Source organism: Hippopotamus amphibius, chromosome X (assembly GCF_030028045.1).
Source record: "Hippopotamus amphibius kiboko isolate mHipAmp2 chromosome X, mHipAmp2.hap2, whole genome shotgun sequence".
NCBI classification, from domain to species: Eukaryota; Metazoa; Chordata; class Mammalia; order Artiodactyla; family Hippopotamidae; genus Hippopotamus; species Hippopotamus amphibius.
The window spans coordinates 120537583-120559678 of NC_080203.1; the positions used below are offsets into that span (position 1 = coordinate 120537583).

The window sequence follows — 22096 nt, forward strand, 5'->3', positions numbered from 1 at the left end:
AGATACTGTACACTTGTTTTTACTTGCACGAACACACTACGTCTTTATTCAGACAGAACATGTCCATATCAGATGATGTTTTTCAATCTATATTTCTAACTACAATACTGATAATTACTGTTTATTGAAAATTTGTTATGTGCCAGGGATTGTTTTAGGTGTTTTATGTTTACTGACACATTTATATGTCCCCAAAACTGTGAGATGGATGCTATTGACATTATCTCCATTTTACAGATGAAGAAACTGAGGCATACGGAGAGACTAAGCTAATTGCCTAAAGGTTTTAGGGGCAGCAGGTAGCAGAGCCAGAATTCAAAGGCAGGGACGTATGCCCCCTTAAACGCTCTGCCATTTGCTTCATGAGTGGGCATGGTAACCTTTCTTTACTATGGTTAATATTTATCGATAATTCATGAGGAAGTTAGTGAATATTCCTTCCTGAGAAACCCCACCATCTGTAACTTGACTTTGCCGTTTGGGTTCATTTCCTTTCAGCCTGACCCTTTCCAGTGAGAACCTGGGAGATGGATTGAAATATTCTCTTTCATATTCACCTTGCAGTTTTTTTTACTGTGAAAATTTTCATCCATTCCTGAGACTAATGTGTGTGACTGTTATACTTTGGGCAAGAGAAATAATGTTTACTTTTTCCTTCAGCATCCAGTTATCATTCTAGTTGAGTTACTAGTTTCACCAGTAGAATGTTTTTGGCATCCATTCTCTGAGGAGCAGGTGTGGACTGTTGCTTGAGATCTGGGTGGCAGAAGGACTTATAGGAGCTGCCTCTGGAGAGCGGTCTTTCTCCTGTCAAGTTTGCTGACCCCTCATAGAGTCCAAGGTCAAACTAACTGGCCCACACATATCACATGGCTTTCCTTGCAGTGTATTACAGTGAGTTACAGACCCTATAACAGGCAGGTCCAGTGTGCCCCATGCTTCAAGGAGACGTTGGGGTCTGGTGACAAGTGAGTAGCTTTGGGACCACTCATGTGGTCTGCTCCAGTTTCCCAAAAATATCCGGGGAGTTAGACTCTTGCTGAAAGGGAAAAAAATGATACTTTCTCACCACTTGGAACACCTCAGTTTTGGAAAAAATCATTAAAAAAATACTGCAAAGCCACCATGCTGCATCAGTGCTGGAGGGTCATTAGGGAAAAGGCAGCGTCCAGACACTTGTGGGAGGTAGGATTTTTATGGGCTGTTTGTGTGTCCAGTTTTGCAGTTTTCAGAGGAGGACTCCACTGGGGCTGTCAGTGGAAACCATTGAACCTGTCACGTTGTTGTTTGCCAGGCCGCCTGGAAAAACACCCTGACAAATCGCAGCCCTGGGTGGGTCAAAGAGGGGAGTACTAAAAAAAGAAGAAGAAAATGGACAGCCCTGCTCTGGTGTGAGGCCAGGGCTCCATGTCATAGCCAAATTCCCCAGTGAGAGAGGAGTTTCCACCATCAGAGGCTTTCCCCACCCTACCTTCCACCATCCAGTCTGAAAAAATAATTCCACTTCCGGTGGAGCCAAGTAGAGTCACTTGAAGGCAATGTAAACAAAAGGAGCAGGTTGTGTTGATGTTTTAAGAGAACATCCTGATGAGGGAGGGAAAAAAAAATGAGAAGACCAGCTAGCAAGTGAGATTTTCCTGGATGTAGGAGAGCTGCTTGGAATGGCATTAACTTTTGGTTTCTAAGGACCAGTCCAGCAAACCTAAACGTATACTGTAGGCAAACCCTTCTTGGGAGTCTCTTCCCCATACTTCCCCCTTTGCCCTCACTGAGCTCACAACAGGTTCCCATCTCAGTGCCCCTGTGTTGTCTGTGCCTGACCCCACAGGGCTCTCCTAGTCATCCTTGCCTGTGGGATCCCTACTCACCAGCAAAGCTGATCTGATCAACGGAGTCACACTCATCTGTTAATGACCATGGTTGTTGAAATTTGCATTCTTTAATGGGTTGCGATGCCTTACCAAAAAAAAAAAAAAAAAAGAAAAGAAAACAAGCCTTGAGAGGTGGTCTTTTATATATTAGTCAGAAATTAAGAACTTTGAGGGTAAGAGAGGAGTCCTACTCTAGGCAGGCTTTAACAGGGCATCCTCTCCTTCAGTCTCTCTGATATGGGACACATTTCTGTCCTCCACCTCCCAACAAACAGAAGATAGAGTCAGTCACTCCCATCCTTGTGTCCTCAAAGCAGTGCTCTTAGGACTAGAGCACATTTTTATAACACTTCATTTGCACGTAGGGGTTGAGTGAAGATGTTTCTTGCCTTCCCAGAACATACCCCTTTATCCTTTCCCTTTCAAATGTGGACCAGCCTCTGTTTAGACGAGAGTCTTAATTAGGAGCCACAACTTCCTGTAGATGATGTGATCAACCGTCCAGGGCCGCTGAGAGGATTTAGCCGCAGACTGAGAAGTGACTGCTGGGTTAGGTGAGGTGGGAGTCCTGGGCGACCTTGACAAGAGTAGCACAAAAGCCTGTTTGAAAGCAGTTCAAGAGAGCCTGGGAAGAGAGGAAGTGGAGATAGCAAGTATGGCCAGGCGCTGAGCAGGTTCGGTTAAGGACTAGTTACAAGGAAAAACTTTGCTTTCTCGAAGGATTGTGTTTTCTCCTCTTCATGGATGAGTTCAGAACGTGATTCCTTTTTTCTCTGGGCACTGGAGAGCCATGTTTGTGGTTTGATATTTGATAATACAAATGTGAAGGCCTTATGACCTTGTTATTTGTTTTCTAATTCCCCTCCTTGCTTTTGTTCTCCTTTTGTAATTTATATTCTCCTTGAACCTGCTTTTCTTTGTGAGGGGAGGGGAATACAGAATGCCGTTTTGTCATCTGTGGTCTCAGTTATTGATTACCTCTTGGCCTGCATGGAACGAGCGGGGTCGCTAAATGGAAGTATCGCCAAAGGTCCTGATACACAAGCCCAACGTGAAGTTCCTCCTCCACCTCTTCACAGACCTCCCGGGCTAGGTTGGGGTTCTGGATGGGTGTGTGGAGCCCCTGAGGACAGATGCAAGGACAGAATTTTGAGATGCTGGGGGTAGGGGGGCAAAGCTGGAAGCCAAGAGCCAAGAAAAGAAGCTGTGCACCCGCCACTCAGAGCTCCAGGCCTGGCTTCCTGCTCTTCCCACACCAGTCCGTGTGCCTTCCCTGGCCACCTGGGAAGTGTTTGTCCTCACATCTGCCCCTCACCTGTGAACTTGCCCGTCCTCCTCCCGCCGTTGACTCTCCTCACCCTCTCCAGATACTTGACTCTAAGCTCACCTTTTTAAGGCTTGTCTCTCTGGTTAATTCCACCCCCTTCTGGTTTCTTCATCCTGTGCCACCCCCCCATCCCCACCCCCACCCCCAATTAGGCCTTGACTGTCTACTATGCTAGGTTTTGTTGCTGATCCCTGACTCATCTTCAAGCTGTCTGACAGGGACTGATGTGAGGGGAAAAGCGGGAATTGATGAATTCTGTAGAAATTATATGTGACTATGAAAGCCTAAAAACATTTTGAGGAGGCCTCCAATACACTTGTAACCTAGCATCAGTGGAATGCTGAGACACCGCTGGGGCTGGAGTGGGGAGCTGTGGAGTGGACTGCGAGAGGAGCGGTGGCCGTGGTGGGAAGGCACGCTGGACCAGGGGTGGAGAAGTTGGATGAACTGGATTCTGGTCCACACTCAGCCACTTACTAGCTCTGAGCCTCACTTGGCTCAGCTGAAATCTAGGTAGTACCTGCCACTTATTCACCCTTAGTGTCCCATCCAGACCCAAGTCTTCTCAAATACTTCTCAACTATGTCTGTATCTCATCCCCACCACCGCTACCATCCTCACCCAGGCTATCATTTCTCACCTGAAATACTAGATAGAATCACTTTCTCATTGGTACAGAGCAGGGCAAACTAGTCCCCACGTGCCAAATCCCACTGGCTGCTTGTTTTTGTAAATAAAGTTGTGCTGGCACGCAGCTGCGCCCATTCATTTACATTTTGTCTCTGGTTGTTTTCTTGCTACAGTGGCAGAATTGAGAGTAGTTGCTGCAGAGGTCTTACAGGCTTCAAAACTGGAAATGTTTATTATCTGACCCTGTATAGCGAAGGTCTGCTGACCCCTGGTGTAAAGGGAAAACTGATGTGTATAATTATTTTGAATCTTCCTCCTTCCCTGAACTCTAATATCCATTATATTTCATTAGATTTAGCTTCCCTTTCCTTGATTATACCTCTTACTTTGGATTTTCATTTCATTGAATTGTTCAGACCTTCAGAACAATATTTGAGAATGGAGAGCAGAAATCCCAAACTGGAGCCCCACCTTCACTCTGTCCCCCTCCAATCCATTTTCCACTCAACAGCCATAACAATCTTGTCAAAATGTGAACATGTCACCCTCTGTTTAAAATCCTTCGGTGAATTTCCATTGCTCTCAGAACAAGGCAAATCCTCACCGTGGCCACCAAGCCCCCGCCTGAGCTGAGCCTTTCCTGTTCCTCCAGCCTCATCTCTCACAGTGCTCCTGCTGCCCCTCTGTGTCCTGCCCATTCTGGCCTGTTTTTGGTTCCTTATGTGGGCCTCCCTCCTGCCACGGTGCCTTTGCATATACTGTTTCCTCTCCTTGGCATGGCTTTTCCGTGCCTCTTTGCTAGGTTAACTCTTCCCACTTGTCTTTCAGGTTTCAGCATTACTTCCACAGAGAAGCCTTCCTGGACCACCTAGGTCAAATTCCACTGTCTTCACCCAGAGGTCCATAGGCTTTTCTTCATGACACTTATCACAGTTGTTATCTTGCATTTCTTGGTGTTCATTTTTGTATCATATCCTTATTTCCCCACTAGACAATAAGCAGGAAGTCCCTGAAGGTGGGACTTATTTTGCTTTTCAGTATACCCCCAGTATTTAGCATGAGGTTAGGAATTTGCTTCATACCTTCTCTGTAAACATTTGTGGGTCAACTGGGATAATGCACACAACAGCCTTTTGTCTACCATAAATCACCATACAAACTGAAGGGATTATTACTATCAAGAACAGGTTAGAAAGATGACAAGTAATTCTCTTTGTTTATTTTAAAAATAATTTTAATTTATTTATTTTTGGCTGAATTCAGTCTTCGTTGCTGTGCACAGGCTTTCTCTAGTTGCGGTGAGTGGGCTTCTCAGTGCGGTGGCTTTTCTTGTTATGCAGCACGGGCTCTAGGCACATGGGCTTCAGTAGTTGTGGAGCGTGGGCTCAGCAGTTGTGGCTCACAGGCTCTAGAGCGCAGGCTCAGTAGTTGTGGCACACAGGCTTAGTTGCTCCATGGCATGTGGGATCTTCCCAGACCAGGGATTGAACCCATGTCCCCTGCATTGGCAGGTGGATTCTTAACCACTGTGCCACCAGGGAAGTCCTGTAATTCTCTTTAAACAATTTTTCTATAGACAATTTTGGAACACGGGAAGGGAGGTATTGGAAGACACTTGAGGCAATAAAGTCTTCCTCTGCTCTTCTAGAAGATGGCATTGAGAAATCGAGAAAAATCTTAGAAATGTATACCAGAGGGTACACTTCTGATTTACTTTTGTTGATGGGAGCCATTAAAATCTCTGTCCACCTGACAGTTTGTTGGTCAGTTTCAAAATACATTCACACATGCACCTAGAGAAGAAGCTAACTTCTCCAGGGAATCCTAGGGAGAAAAGAGTTCCATTTAAAACACCATTAAAAAGAAAAGTGAACATTTATCCAATCCTGACATCTAATTTGCCCTTTCTAAACATTAATGTTGTAACCACAAACAAATGGCAGGTTCCAGGACACCAGGGAAAAGTAAGCTTTTAAAAAGTCTGAAAAAACATCATTCAGGGGAAAAAAGTTAGAGTGGGAATAAAGTACTGACTATAAATGTGGAAGAGGAAAGAAAAGCATTTTAAGAAATGACCTTCTTCTGGCTTCTGAGTTGTACTCAGTAGTTTGATGTCATTAGCAAGATGATCCTATTGATTTTCTTTTATTCATGTAGTAAACAAATGGAAATGTAAGCGTTTTACCACTCACAGTGCGTTGTTTCCTGTAGTTATAAATATATCTTCCAGTCACTTAGGTTGGGCAGCCAGGTGAGGGAAGGGGTCTTGGGCTATGCCCCTTAACCCTTGGGTATCTGGCTTGACAGGCCCATTTTCTTATTGTACATTCCCTCTGGTAGCAAGGAGTGATGGGTCGAGGGGAGGGCTAGGACGCCTCCGTAGTCTACTCAACAGGTCACTGTGATAAATGACTCTCCCATGGAGATTATCACCAACAAATGCTCAGAGATGGGCTGCAAACTCTGTCAGGAGTCCACCTTCTTGCCTGCCAGTCCCCAGAAACACCTTGTGAATCACTTTATGAGTGAGTCCCAGAGACCATGTCTGTAGAGTCTGCTTATGCGGGCTTCAGAGGGAGTGGGCTGGAAGGAAATGAGGCCAACTTTGAGTTAGAACTAGCCTAGGCCAGTGTCTTTTGTACCCAATTGGTCCTTAAACAGGTACTTGTAGTACTTGCAGAAGGAAAAGAGGAAAACAAGGAGCATAGGGGGATAATGAAAGGGAGGAAAGGTAGATAGAGAGGAAGAGAAAGAATGAAGAGGATGGAAAGGAAGAAGGAAGGTACATAAGTTAGCTTTCTCTGTGTAACAAAACACCCCAACATTTGGTGGTTTAAGTAAAGCCACAGCCATTTCATTTGTTCCCAGTTCTGGAGTCTGCAGTGTGGGCTGGCCTCAGCTGGATGGTCCTGCTGGTGTCTGTTTTCTCACTCACGCCCCTGCAGTCCCCTGCCAGTCAGCTAGATGACCCTGTTCTGGGCTTTGGCACAATGGTGGTGACTGGGCACATGCCTTTCACCATCCAGCAGGCTAGCTCAGGCTTGTTTGCGTACGCACATAGTAGCTAGAGGTTCCAAGAGCAGCAAGAAAGTGCAGACTTCCATGTTTACACTTTCCAAGCTTCTGCTTGCATCACATTTGCCAGTGTCCCATTGGGCAAAGCAAGTGGCAAGCCCAGCCCACATTCAAGGGGTGGAGAAATAGACTCTGCCTTTTGCTAGGAGGAGCTGCAGTCACATTGCAAATGCACAGGCACACTGGCATAGGGAGAATTTAAGGCCAGTTTTGCAATCTCCCACAGAAGGAAAAGGCTAGAACTTTCTTTTGCTGGCACTGTCAGCAGAGATGCAGCATTGTAGAGGTTGAGTTTGAGGCCCTCACCTTGAATTTTAAAATGATACTATAAATCACCGAGTTCCTATATTCCACAGTTTACCTGTCAAATAGGGCTGGATAATAATGTAACTTCTTACTCATTTCCTCGTCTTTTGCTCCCTGGGATTGGACTAAGGGACAGTTAACTGTTTAGTATATCTCAAGTGGCAATTGTATTTGGAAACAGAAAAATTTTAATGCACCAGCCTTAATTTCTAACCCAAGTGTCGAATATGCAACAAAAACTTAACAAAGGAAAAACTGACATGGTGGTTTTCTTAGTTACTTGGTGGGACCCATACTACGCGCGTACAACTGGTTTTTCCTCATTTGTGTATCTTTTCATCACATTTTATTTCATTATTGAAAACACAGTATCAAAACATAGTTTAAGTAGAGGAAAATGCCCAGCATTTGTTGCTACCTGGTGGAAAGAGGAGTTAATTAGAAAACCTCAGGTCTGGCAGTTGGGGTTGATTTAACTGTGATAGTTATCTAAATTCAATTTTCCTGGTGAAATGTTTTCATACAAACGAAATAAAGTTCACCTCTAGTTAACTTTGTATGATTACAGCTTAATGTAAGACTGTCATTAAAGAAATCAAGTAGGTTAGTGTTCTTTTTGTGAAATAGAAAATGAATGCTCTGAGAACGAATTCATTGGCACATCCTTACATACAGATTCACTTTTAAGGTGGTAATTGTTTATACCCTAAAGAAAGAAAAGCATGCCTCACCCAGGGGGTTGGGGTCTGCTGATCAGGGAATCATTCGAAGGCAGGTCCCTCACTGCGTGCTCTTAAATACCCTCTTCTCCAGCTCTGGGCAGAGATAACCAGCAACATTTTAGCCCCTAGGATACATTGGGCAAGCCTCAAGCTAGGTAAGGGGAGGGAAGGAAAAGTGGGAAACTGTAGGATGAAGAAGAGTAGAAGGGAAGAGAGGATGAGAAGACTGGAGTGGGGGAGGAGAGAAAAGAAAGTGTTCAGTGCTGCAGAAGAATAGCATTGGACCAACAGTTGCAAGAGATCCACCAGCTCCTTTCCCTGGCCTGGTCCATTCCGCCTCTGATGCAGCCTCACCAGGGTGACTAAGAGGTCATCTTCTTAGATGTTTCAGAAAGCAATTCCAAAAGCTCTCTTCGTCACTTCTACAGCTTAACAATGCTCCGTATGAGGATGTTCTTCCTCTTGTTGATTTAAATCCCCTGGGCTAGGGTTTAAGCTACCTTTTAGATGTCACCTTGTGCCCATGGTAGAGATGAAAACCACCTCACTGCCATGGTTCTTTCTCTGAGGGTCTTGTATACATTGTGGGTATTATTCATAATCCATCGTAACTTCCATCCGGACATGCAATGTGCATTTTTCCCAGTCTAGTCACAGATTATATTTTTAATACGTTCTATCGGTTGTCTGCTCCATCCCTCCAGGTCCCTTCTGGCCATTCTCTGCTTTGCTTTTTATCCTTCAGCAACATCAGACTGATTCTAAGCCCTGCCCACTCCATGCTGGTCTTTGGCTGTGTGTCTTGATTTAGGTACTTTCCTCTCTTTGGAATGCCTGTTCCCACATCTTCACGTAAAGGGAGTTGCACATCCTTTAAGATGCAGCATGACTGTTATGTTCTTGAGGAATCTCTCCCAAATCCATTTCCCTATGCCAGGTTGGGTTCCCTTCCTTGCAGCTCCCGCTGTGCCTATGATAGAGCCCACGGCTGGTTCATGTGGCACTTCCAGAAGGCCTGGCATTCTGCATTCAGGCTCTAATGGTCCTCTTGGCCAAGTGCCCTTGGCACACCCAAACAGAGTGGCCCTGTTCTTTGGCACACAGTGGGCATTCAATAAAGTTTTATTGAATTAATTATCTTTGAAGCCTTCCAGAGCCATCTCACAATTTAACTCCTCTTGAATGGTGGCATCCAGAACTGAGCAAACCAGTCTGTGCAGGTAAAGGTCCTATTAGGCAGGGTCCCATCAGTAATGGGGCCACCACAAGGTTTGAGAACCATTCTTGTTTGTTCCTCGATGGCCACACCCACCACTCTAAAGCCAAGACCTGCATATCCCTGACCTTCTCCTGTATATGCCCACAAGCCTAACCTTCACCATTCTCTCCATCTGTGCAACTTGCTTTTCCCACTAGTGTGGAGAAGCTTCTCCTTGCTTATTTTTGCTCTCATTCCCAGTTTATTAAGGCCGCTGGTCCTTTCTTCCATGGTGTTGGTGTCATTGCCAGGAACTGTGAGCCACTCTCTGCCCCTCAGTCTGGGCCAGTAATTACTCATCAGGTTCTAAATGAAGCGCTGAGCCCTCAGGATGCTGCATGTCACTGGGGTTTTGTTTTGTTTTGCTTTCGTTGCTCCTTCGACCAGCATCACACTACCCAAGAGGACAGTGGGAAACTGTCAGGGGCTGCTGTTACTTATGCACTTTGCCCTTTGTTTCGCTGATTATCCCTGGATGCGTGGGCCATGTGGTCAGCACCCAGGGCCTCTGAGCAGCCTGTGAGCACAGCAGTTCTAATTCTTGGATGCAGCCTCTTTGAGAGCTTCCTCTGCACTGGAGCAGGGCTCTAAGTACACACAGAGATAATTTCCTTCCCACCCAAACTACTTGTACAGTCTGCTTTTTTTTTTTTTCTGGTTATGCTGGTATTACCCTGGGTTTTAGCCAGCTTGATAAATAGAGGAAGTTGGATGCATTTCCAGCCTTCCTGATGTCATGCTTTGGGGCAGTCTGCAACTGTGGGAGGTTGCAGTTAATCCTAGCAATTGGTGAGTTTGCTGTTCTTCTCTGAGAAGCTTCTCTGTTCTGTGCCATGTCTTACATAAGTCAATATGGTTCCTTTTGTGACTTGCCCTTTCCTTCCAATGATGTAAGAAGCCCAAACATTGGCAGGCACTCTGTTTTGTTACTGGAGTGCTGGTGCTGATCCTGTTCAGATCCTGAGTCCTGCTTAGCTTCTCGCGGAGATCAAGGACAGTGGACGTGTGGTGGCCATAGTGGCAAAGAGGGACCCAGAGGCCGACGGATGCGCAGTTCTTTAATGAGATTTAGGCCTCTGTGTCCATCAGCCATTTTCACGTCATTGCTTTTGACATTCTTTTCCACAGCTTGCTCAAGTGAGTTCTTACTCCCTGGCTGGGAAGCTGGTTTCTTGGCTCTGAGACCAGAAGTCTTTGTGCTCTCAGTGGGGCCTTTCTAATTGTGTTAGAGCGGGCCAGGGGAGATGGTGTCCAGCTGGGCGAGTGATGGCATTACCTCCTAATTAGCCTCCCTCTGAGCTTGGTTTACGAGTTCCATTTGGAGAACCTGGATGGCTTGGCCAAGCCTCCCTCTGTTCTGCCTTTTGCTAGAAGAAATATATGTAATTGTATAAGTAATACATGAACACCTGCTGGTGTGCTATTGGCCTTCGTCCCTTCCCCATCACACGCCTCTCTGTGGAGGCTTGGTGGGTTTCCTTCCAGGCTTTTTTGTATGCCGCCACACTTGTCACTATATACGTAGGCATGCATATGTATAGCTTTGTTTCTTAGCATATCCTAGTATCTATATTATTAAGAAACTTGATTTTTTTCACTTATACGCATTGGCAATCTCTGTGTCAGCACATGTAGATCAACTTCATTTTTTTAAGCATTGCATAATATTCCAGAATATAGATGGGCCATCATTTTTTAACTATTCATCTACTGATGGATACTTAGGCTTTTTCCCCCCTTGCACAAAGCTGCAATGACAGTATTTGTTTGTATATTTTTGTGGACGTGTGTCAGTATTTCTGTAGGGACAATCTCCAGAATTAGAAGTTCTGAATCAAAAGGTATGCACATTTAAAAATTGAAAACAGGGACTGCCCTGGTGGCACACTGGTTAAGAATCCACCTGCCAATGCAGGGGACACGGGTTCGATCCCTGGTCTGGGAAGATCCCACGTGCTGCAGAGCAACTAAGCCCGTGTGCCACAACTACTGAGCCTGCATGCTGCAACTACTGGAGCCCGCATGCCTAGAGCCCATGCTCCGCAACAAGAGAAGCTACTGCACTGAGAAGCCCTCGGACCACAATGAAGAGTAGCCTCCACTTACCACAACTAGAGAAAGCCCACGTGAATCAATGAAGACCCAATGCAGCCAAAAAATACTAAATTTCTCTTAGAGAAAAAAAATCAAAACATAGCTAAACTGTTCTCTCAAAGTTTACATTTCCACCAGCAGTGTAAGCAAGAGTTCATTTCCCCACATGCTCTCCAGCTTTGGGTATTATTAGCCTTTTTAATTTTTTCATGCAATGGGCAAAACAAATTTCATTGTTGCCTGCCCTATTTTTCTACCTGAAAGTGTTCCAAAGGAGCAAAAAGAGCCTCATGTTGTTTATGAATAAACTTGGTTACCAGGAACCACTCAGCATGCTTTATTGTGTTATCAATAAGGTTTTGGAAGAGGCAATGTACTTGAGTTGTGAAATTTCATCAGAAAACCCTATGTAGAAAATTCTCATTTGCACAGCTATGAAGTGAAATTATTTCCACACTCAAGTCACAATTGATTCGTTTGTTTGATTATTTTAATGTTTTTCAGTTATTAATCCTACATTCATTCCACGTTGAACATTGGTACATGTGTTTGTAATTTGTTCATCCTAGGACAGGACAACATGCTCAGCTTTCATTTTTGTCTTCTTTAAACATTACTTAATGAAGTTTTTCTGACATTGGGGTTTACTAAGAATTACTCCTTTTTTTCCTCTTAAAGAGCATATAATCAATAGAAACTCACCATGACTTCTTATTTCCTCTTTGCCTTCATATTCTGGATCCTCCTTGAGCATTGAACTTCTGTCTTAACAGTCTGTTGACTGAAGCCAGGAATAGGTCAGTTGGTTCCAAGATCACCCTATAGATTGTTAACCTCTCGCACATCTTGATTTAAAAATCGTTATGTCTGTATTTCACATGAGGGAATATCATGGTGTGAAGTGTGTCATCTTTGAGCTAATAGCTATACCGATGTTTTGGTTTTGAAGTAAAGCATGATGGAATATTCTCCAAGATACAAGTCAGGTTGTCAGCAATGCTCTCTGTCCTGGGTGGGCACACAGTTTCCTTTCCCCAGCGTGCATCTGCCTTGTCCCTCACTCAGGTCATTGCCAGTGCTTCTGCCTCCCCCTTTCAACTCTGAGCCAAACTTAGCAATCAATAGAGAGTTATTTATTTAGCCGCTCTGTGGAGAAAGAATTCTGCCTCTGGCTTTGGGGATGCAAGAGACATAAATGACCCAATCCTTGATATCAAGGAGTTAAGGTTCTAGGGAAGTTAAGTCACAAAAACTGAAGAAATAGCTAACAAAGCATGGTCTCTAGAAGAGAACACCCCTCCTTAGATCTAATCACTTCATTGTCCCTGTGCCCCTGTGATGCGGTTAATGAAACCTGAGACTGAGCAGTAATACATGCTGCTAAAACATTAACAAGGTCAGCCCCCTAACTGGCTTTGGGCTTGTCTTCCAATTTGTAATACATTCCTTAAGAGTAAGGTTTGCTTCCTTTGTTTTTTTTTTTTTTTTTGTAACTCTGCTGCCAAGTTCAAGCCTTGGTAGACAGCAAAGGGTCTGTAGGGCCTTGGCCACTGTGCTGACTGTAGTACTGAAGCATCATGGTGCCAAGAAGGCCTGGTTTCCATTGATCTAATTCTTTTCTTTTTTTTCTTTCTTTTTAATTTTCAGATTTGTGCAGAGTTTCTCCATCTTTTCTTCTGAACTTCCTGTCAGGTGAGTGAGCCTATTTCTGTGTGAAAATGTAGAAATGATGAGCATGTTTGGTGGTGTTTTTTTTCTTTCAAATCACTCCCCCTCCCTTCATTTCAAATCCTTATCCCCTTAACCACTGTATTCTTTTTGGTGTTGTTGTTTGTTTGTTTTGTTTGTAACTCTTCACTGCCACTTGGAGCCTTCTTTTCTTCAGACATTTTCTTTTCCTTGGGGATTCTATTGTTGACCCATTTCTTTTTGGTAATCCAATTGTTTTTGAATAACTTTCAGTGATAGGTACAGATTTGGAAATTACATGGTGCAGTAAAATCTGGGGAAGGAGAATGATCATTTACGTAGAACTCCTTAGGATTTTGTTTCACAATTTTCCCCCTTCTATCTCCCTGGACTGGCTTCCCTATCTCCAACAGCATTTCTCATGTTTTGAAAATGGACCATTGAAGTATTCTCTCTCTTACCTGAAGCGCTGTGTGCACACAGCTTCCAAAGGCTCCTCCCAACCAGATTTCTGCTCCTAAGTCCCTTCTAAATAGAAATTCTGAAGCCACTGACTTATACTTCCTGTTTCCTCTGAGACTCATAAATAGTGATTATTTCTGAGACTTTACTGGTATAAATAATAAAAATCTTGTAACATGCAAATATTTATTATAATTAATATAAATTATGATTATCCTGTTATAATTTAGATGATAAATAATACACATAGTTATAGTAAATGCTAATGTTACTGTTAGAAACAAGGTAAAAATACCCGAGCAGAGTCACACAGATAGTAAATGGCCAAGTGGGGACTTGAAGCAGGAGTGGGCCTGAGGTGATGATAAAAGCAAGGAAGGGCACAGAATATTGGTGGGTCGTTCCCTTTCTTTAGTACCTCACTTTCTCTCAAATATGATCTCCTGAGAATCCAAACCCTGTGCTTCTGCCTCATCCGTGCTCCCATCCCCCAAGTGCTGATCAACACCTCGAGGACGCTCTGAAGGAGTCTCCTATTTCTCTCCTCTACATATTGATAGAATTATTGTGCAGCAATAAATTCCAGACCAAATCAATTAAAAAAATCTTTTTTGAGTGCCTGCTCTGGGTGGAGTTGCATGCTGCAGGGGTTGGGGTGAGATGGTGACTAAGTCCACGTAGGAGAGGATATTGTGTTCTGGTGCCTTGTTTTTGTTTTTAGCCAAGTTCAGTCTCGTAGACTATGAAGAGAAAGTGTCTTTTAAGTAAAAAAATAAATAAAAAATCAAATCACCATTTATTTGGTCACACCGACTACTGGTGAATCTAAATAGTGGCTGTAAGCTCTTGAGGGCAAGATAGATTTCTGTTTATTGTGGTATCTTGAGTCCCTAACATAGTACCTTGTATGTAATAGAACTTTGATAAATATTTGTAAACTAGATGAATGAATGCAAGAAATAATTCTGAAATCTATTCACATTTAGTGCTGAAGTGTACTATAAACTGGTCTTCTAATTATACTTGTAATATCTAACTCTTCTTGCCCATACTAAGACCTTCATTATATTACCTCATTTCATTCCTACAGAATGCTATGAGGTAGATTCTATTATTACCTCCATTTTTTCAGATGAAAAATTTAGGTCCAGAGAGGTTAAGGAACAGACCAAGCTTACACAGTAAGTGGTGGAGCTTGGATTCAAAAGCAGGCAGATACTCTCTCATGCATGTTCTTATACCCTATGCTCTTCTGTGTGTGTGTGTGTGTGTGTGTGTTGAATATATTTACTGTAACTATTGGGGGAGGAGCCTGAAGCGTGAGGGCAGAAGGAAAGTAGGCTTTCACTTTGCCTTGGGTAATTCACATATGGGTAATCAAGAGGATAGATTGCAGCTAGGACAGTTGAAAAAATTTGTAGGTGAGTGAGGGAGTGGAAAAATATAACACCTTTCACAAGGTTTTGTGAATATTTGTTTACTTTAAGTGCATAATTTATTTCTAATTTAACATATCTGATATTGATTCACTTGTTTTATTGAATAAAGCTTCTTTATTTCCCTGCATTAGAAAGCAGTTGATGCATATTAAGAAAGTCATTTTGCACTGTAAAGACCAAACAAATCATTTTCCTTCCATTTGCTTCTGGAGACAACGAAAGCTTCAAATTGCCATCATGCCGTATAGTTCACCATTGACTTTACTTTGTACTGTGACAAATGATACCCAAAGCTGCCGTTTTGGAGTTCATATTCAGCACTTAACAGTTAACCCAGTTTCTGTTCTCTTTAGGACGTTTTTGCTTGTTTTTTTCGTTTTTCCTTTGGCATGTGAGATGCCATTTCTACTACTACAGCATTGCTGGCTGGCTTTAGTTCTTAGTGATTTTATCTTCAAAAAATTTTGTTGCTGAAGTTTGGAATGGTTCCTTTTGTCCTATATTTCTTCAAATTACTCCAATTTACAAGATTTGAAATTGCTACTGGACATTTTTGTGAGCATTCCAGATAATTCTGTAAATAGTCTCAAACTGATTTAAAAAATGGGTAAAAATGTGAGAACTTTCCTTGTCAGGTTTTAGCAGCAGGGTTTTCCTAGCCTGGTAAGAATGACTCAGGCTGTGCTCTTTTTCTCTATTCTTTGAGTTTTTGTGAGGTTGGAATTCCTGGGAAAACATCTGGGCCTGGAGTTTTCTTTGTGGGGAAAATTTTGAGACCTTTTAATTATATATCTATTCAGGTTTATTATTTCTTCTTGATTCTTTCTTGGTAAGTTATATTTTTTTCCTAGAGATGTGCCCATTTTTATCTAGATTTTCAAAATTATTGAATAAAGTTCTTCCTAAGATCCATTTATCTTTTATATTTATAGCATTTTCAGTTATGTTGCTTTTTAAATTTTTTCTATTGGTTATTCGCTTACACTTCTCTCTCTTTTCCTCCCCCTCCTTCTCTCCCTCCCACCTCCCTTTCTCTTAATTTTGCCAGAATTGTCTTTCCAAAGAATAGCCTTGACTTTGTTAGTAACCTTTATTTTATGTCTTTTTATGTCATTTTATCTTTTATTTTTATTATTTCCTTTCTTCTTCTTTGGGTTTATTTTGCTGTTCTTTTTCAGACTTCTTAAGAAGTAGCTTAACTCATTAATTTTAAGCCTTTCTCTTTTTTTTTAAATATGTGCATTTAAAATAGAAACTTTAAAGATCTTTAGCTCTATCCCACATGTTTTGAGATATAATGTTTTTATTATTGATCTAGTCAAATATTTTCTGATATATCTTAGGACTTCTTTGACCCAAAGTTATTTGTTAAATAATAGTTTAACTTTTTATTATAGCTTAATGGTGTTGTGGTCAGAGAACATACTCCTTTTCTTTTTTCTAAATCTATAAAATATTTTTGAGACTTCTTTTATGGGCTGGTTGGCTTTCATAAATATTCCACGTGTACTTGAAAAGGTTACATACTCCGGAAGGTTCGTGTATGGCCATTAAGTCAGGTTGGTTAAATGTGCCATTCAGATATTCTATATCCTTTGTGACTTCCTTTGAATTTTATCAATTGCTGATAGAGATGTGTGAATATCTCTCAACATGATTGTGAATTTGTTCTATTTCTCCTTGTATTCTGTAAAAAATACTGCTTTGTGTATTTTGAAGCTATATTCTTAGTTGCATTCACATGTAAATTTAGTCTTTTTATAGAATTAAATCATTTATGAATGACCCATTTTATTTATAGGTAATGCCTTTTGCTTTAAAGTATAATTTGTCTGATATTAGTATAAACATACTAATTTTCTTTTGATTAGTGTTGCATTGCATATCCTTCCCATCCTTTTATTTTCAAACTTTCTATATCATTATGTTTTGGTTGTGTCCTTATAAATAGCCTATAGTTGCACTTTATATTTTTTTGTCTTATAATCTTTGCCTTTTAATTGAATCACTTAGTCCATTTATATTTAATGAATCATTGATTTGTATGTGTGTTTAAACCCACCATCTTCTATTTTTCCTCACCATCCGTTGTTTCTTTTTCTCCCCTTTCTTGCCTTCTTTCAGAAGGACTGAATATTCTAAAAACCATTTCCCCTCCTCCACTAGTTAGGAAATTATATACCCCCCTTCTGGTTTTTAGTAGCTACTATAGAAATTATAGCATCTACTCAACTTTTCAATGTCTGAAGATAATCAATACCTTTAGCCTCCTCTAGGATAATATAAGGACCTTGGAAGACTTTAATTTTTTTATTTCATTTTTTTATCTCCTAATGATATATTAAATATAGTTGCCATATTTTTATTTTGTCATTTCACTTATTCCTGCAAGATATTGTTAATGTTTTATATAGTGAAAGTTCATTTGTATTTACCACTATATGGTGCCACCCTTAGCTCTGGGCAGTTGGGGCCTCTGCCCTGTGTCTCATGCTTTAGGGGTCCCCTCTCTGGCCCTTCCCTAGTCATACCCCTCTCCAAAGGATGAGAACTTTTTGATACAAAGAAGGCATGCCCACCTTGAGCCTGCCTCTCTCCTCCCCCAACCCTTGCTTCTAGATCATTTTCTGGAAACCCAGGAGTAGGGAATTTCCTATCCAAATATTCTGTGCCTCTTTCCAGGACCCGAGCAGTCTTCTTCCCCAGGACAAATCATGCTGCAGGTGTACATACCTCTAGACCTAAGGGATGACCAGAGGATAGCTGCTTGAAGGAGAGAGGGGGGTTTGGATCTGTGGGCTGAGGTGTCCACATCCATGTGCACAAAGCCTCTTATAGTTTGAGATGGAACACTAGTGGAAGAATAAGGACAAACTGGATCTCCTTTCAAACTCTTGACCTGTATACTACAAATGTTAGGAATGGGTCTGGTCACATACTCCTTTCTTTGTTCTTCATTTCTTACTGCATCTCAGATCTTACATCTTTTGCCTGAATATATCTTTTAGGATTTATTACAGTGAGGATTTGTGAACAATGTGACAGTTTGTGTTTGTCTTTTGGTTTCCATTGTTTCTTCTGAGAAGTTAGCTATCGGTCTAACAGATGCTCCTTTGAAGGTTAAGTGTCTTGTTTTCTCTGCCTACTTTCAAGATTTTCTCTGTGTCATCGGTTTTCTTCAGTTTCACTATTTTGTGTCTAGGTGTAGATCCCTTTTTTATTTGTTGTAAAGATTCTTTGGGCTTGTTGGATCTGTGGATAGGTACCAGTTTGGGATCATTCAGTCATTTTTATTTTAATTATTGACCTTCCCCCATTCTCTCCTCTTTGAATTTTGTTTAAGTTTATGTTAGGCCTTGTATTTCTCTTCTCCGCGTCTCTTAACTGTTCTTTTGCATTTTGTATCTGGAGCTCAAGTTTGCTTCATTAGGCCCATACCCTCAGGCATAAGTGGCTCCTTTGGTTATATTACCTCCCTGAGTTCCTGCTTTGGCTTCACCTTTGGCCTGGTGATTCTTTTCTATCTTGTCAGCTCTCTGATATATTTAAGAAAATGCTTTTAACATTTTATTCATGATTTTTGTCTTCAGCAGAAGGTTTGGTCTAAATAACCTAACCCAACATATTCCTGGAACAATGAAGGAAAGAAAATTTTGGAGATATTTGCTGTATCACGGTCTTTTAGCAGAGTTCAAATTGAAATTTAATTATGCTTTTATAGTTTCCTGATTCTTTTTTTTCTTTTTAAGTAGTTAAACATATAACCAGAGACTCTAAAGAAAACCAGCCCTGAGATTCTCTGATGTCTTTGACAGTTGAATAATTAGAGTCAATTGCTTTTTTACCTTTTAGTTCTTGTTTTGTCTGCCCTGAGAACCTCTATAGCACCTCCCTTTATAATTTCTCCTTGTACTAGTGTTGTTAGCCAACACTTATGACTCAGTGTAAACATCTCAAAGGCATAATGTTTTCTAAAAGACTTAGGGAGCAATTATCACACCTCTTGTTACTCAGGTCAAAAATATTGATAATTGCATACATCATAGCAGCCATGATATAATCAGATACATCAGTTAACCTGTGGTAGCAGAGAATGATCCTCACCCAGACCTGCTGTACAGTGGTATCAAGCTATTTCCCTCCTTTTTAAACTTTACTCTGTAATTATTCTATATCTAGATAAAAGATAGATTATCGTTTATTACCATTCAAGGTTGCACTGATGGTCTACATTTTTAAAAATATGATACTTATACTGTTTAATGAAATAGAAGAGATCTAGAATAATTTCTTGGAGTGGTACAAGCAGGCCCATGGCATTCAGTCATATAGCTTGTGTACTGTCCAGCCATTGGGTTTGCCATTTACATCAGTCTACAAAAGATGAACCTGAGGTAATCTTTAATGAGTGGTTACCTAGTGTCAAGGTGTATATTTCACTGTTTAGATGCTAGCAAATAGTTTTCTTTGTAATAGTTTTTTCTTCCTTCCTTCCTTCCTTTCTTTCCTTCCTTCCTTCTTTTCTTTCTTTCTTTCTTTTTTTCTTTCTTTCTTTCTTTCTTTCTTTCTCTCTCTCTCTCTCTCTCTCTCTCTCTCTCTCTCTCTCTCTCTCTCTTTCTTTCTTTCTTTCTTTCATCTCACAACCCATCCTTAGCACCTTGAAATTTTGCTAAGAACCAGTGGCTATTCATCTTTGTTGTTGACCTAGATAGCAATGAACTAACCCAACTTGCACCAGAAGATGAAGAATAGTTCCAGCTGAAAAAGATAAAAATGACTTTTATGTATAATAAGTGTTTCAAAATCCTTTGATTTCCCCCTTTGATCAGTGATCCCAGAGACGTCATGACCCAGTAGGATGTTCTCTAGTTTATGCAGAAGGCAGTAGGAGCGGCACTATTTTAAATGCCATAAAAGTTCTCCTATTAGGAAACGTATATTCAGCCTTGAGGAAACATATTCCAGGCTTAACAATGGAAAGCAGTTTTTTCAGTGGCACCAGGTCTGTAGTAAGTTCTTCCTGATCCATATTCTCTTTTCAAGATGATTACTGGAATCACCTTTCATTCTGGCCTTTCCTGCCGTGATCTGGGAGTTGAGTACAAGCTCTCTTCAGTGGAACGGCATGGTTTATTCTGATCAGAGGCCTAAGTCACAGCACATATTAACCAGTTGCTGTGTGCCATGACTAATTTAACTTTGATCATATCTTATATACCACTTAGGCCCTACCCTAGAAGTTGGCAAAGGTCAAGAATGAGTTTGCAGAAATTTTGAAAATTCTATAATAGCATTTTGAATTTGTTGATTCATTTCACCTGATGAACTCAAAACGGTTTACTTCCAAGGAGATCAGTTCCCAGCATTGTGGCCAGGTAGAAAGAGTAGGAGTCCCACCAAACAGCCAAATGACCTTGACCCATCCCCTAGAACATGTTGGGCTTCTTACTACATCTGTAGAATAAGGGTCTCAGGTGAATTCTGAATTCCTTTCCAGAAACACACTGCTCTGATACTCATTCCAGAACTAAAATTAGATACTTGTGCAGTAAATCTTCTAAGTCAGCTCTGTGAATTGCAGGTAGAGTCAAGCCTAAGGCATTTGTATAGGAGAATTTTTTTGGTAGAGGTTTGGTTCATTAAATATAACTTTTTTTTAAGGGGGGGAATGCTTTTGGAGGGGGAGCTGAGTCCAAAAATTAAAAATAGATTAATTTTTAGACTTTTGTATGAAACTTTTTATGACATACGTATAAGTGTATAAGTCAATGAGTTTCAGAAACTGAACACACCATGTAACCAGCACACAGAATGTTACCTGAACCTCAGCAGCTCCATTGTGTCCACTTCTGATTGTTACATCCTCTGCCCCCTTCCCAGGATAACCATGCTTCCAACCTCACTCCATTGATTAGTTTTGCCTGCTTTTGTCCCTCATCTGAATGGGATCATGGAGAACATGCATTCTGTTATGTCTGGCTCCTTTATCTAACATTGTATTTCTGAGATTCATCAATATTATTGTGTGTAGCTGTAGCAGACACTTAAATTTTCCTCCGGAGAGACATTGCTATGTCTTTGCACAATGACATTATCATTCAAGTGACTCATTCGGGAGGGTCAGTAATATGCCATTATCAGCAGAGAGAGGATAAAAGTGCTGGAGAGGAGGGACAAACCGAGGCACTTTATAATTTATTAACATAGTGTGTTATTAATATATAATGCAATTTACAGTATTGATTTTAAAAATATAAGTCCTCTTTGGAAGGAGAAGGATTCAGTTCCTGCTCTAAGACGTTATCATGCCATGTCCAAGGAAAGAATCATTCCCCTGGTACTGGCAATGGCTGTTAAATTATAGGATTCCTAAAGATTGCCAGCTTTTCCTGGAGACTGAGAAATCGTGATTTATTCCCATTTTTCCGTGTCCTCATCCCCATAATCCCTGCACTACCTTACCCTGCACATACGAGGTGCAGAATAGCTCTTTGTTGACTGACTGAATGAAGAGTCTACAGCTAGCATTTATAGTGCCTTCATAGTGCCAGCTTCTGTGTCCAGAACTCTTGTTTACTCACCACAGCAACACTATTATGCTGGTGTTGTATCACAGTTTGCTAGATGGGAATCTTGGCTATTGGAAATAACTTGTCCAAAGTCACTCAGACATTGTGTGGCAGAGGCAGGACCTTTGACCCCATGCTCTTTAGCCTTCACCATGGTGCCTGCACACTCTATCTTGGGCTGATAGAAGCTGTGGTAGTGGCGAGGTTCTTGGGTACAGTGTGGCCAGGAGCACTGCCAGCTGAGAACACACAGCCCAGTCTGTCCCAGCGCCTTTCCCTGTAGCTGTGTAGAGGGAGCCTGCTCAGTGGGCTCTTGTGGGTGGGATGTGATTTCCTAGCTGGCTTCTTCCTCCCTCAGCATCCCACACCAGCACCTGCTGCTGGTGCTGACTGCCTGTCACAGGGTTCCATTGGCCAGCTCCCCCACCAGGAGAGGAACAGACACAGCCTTAGCACGTGCAGTTTTCTCCATGTGCCAAGCTCCTCCCAGCCCCAGCCCCACCTCCACCACGTGTATTTCAGTTACCACCTAGTCAATGCTCACATCTCATCTGGTGTATATTGGCCCTCGATGAATTTTTGTTGGAACGAAATGAATAAATGAATGATAAATGAGACTTTAAAATTCAGTACTGATGTAACCGTCACTTTTAA

The 22096-nt window shown here is 41.6% G+C and overlaps 1 protein-coding gene across 3 annotated transcripts in view; it reads left to right on the forward strand.

Moving 5' to 3' along the window:
• ADGRG2 (adhesion G protein-coupled receptor G2) overlaps positions 1-22096 on the forward strand; it is a 125265-nt gene that overhangs the window by 32693 nt on the left and 70476 nt on the right. For 2 of the 3 annotated variants that reach the window (XM_057717775.1, XM_057717776.1), the window contains exon 2: positions 12931-12975. The exons of the other annotated variant lie outside the window; for it this stretch is intronic. The gene's annotated coding sequence lies outside the window, so the exon portion shown is untranslated. The remainder of the gene's footprint in view (positions 1-12930; positions 12976-22096) is intronic. 3 annotated transcript variants of the gene reach the window in all.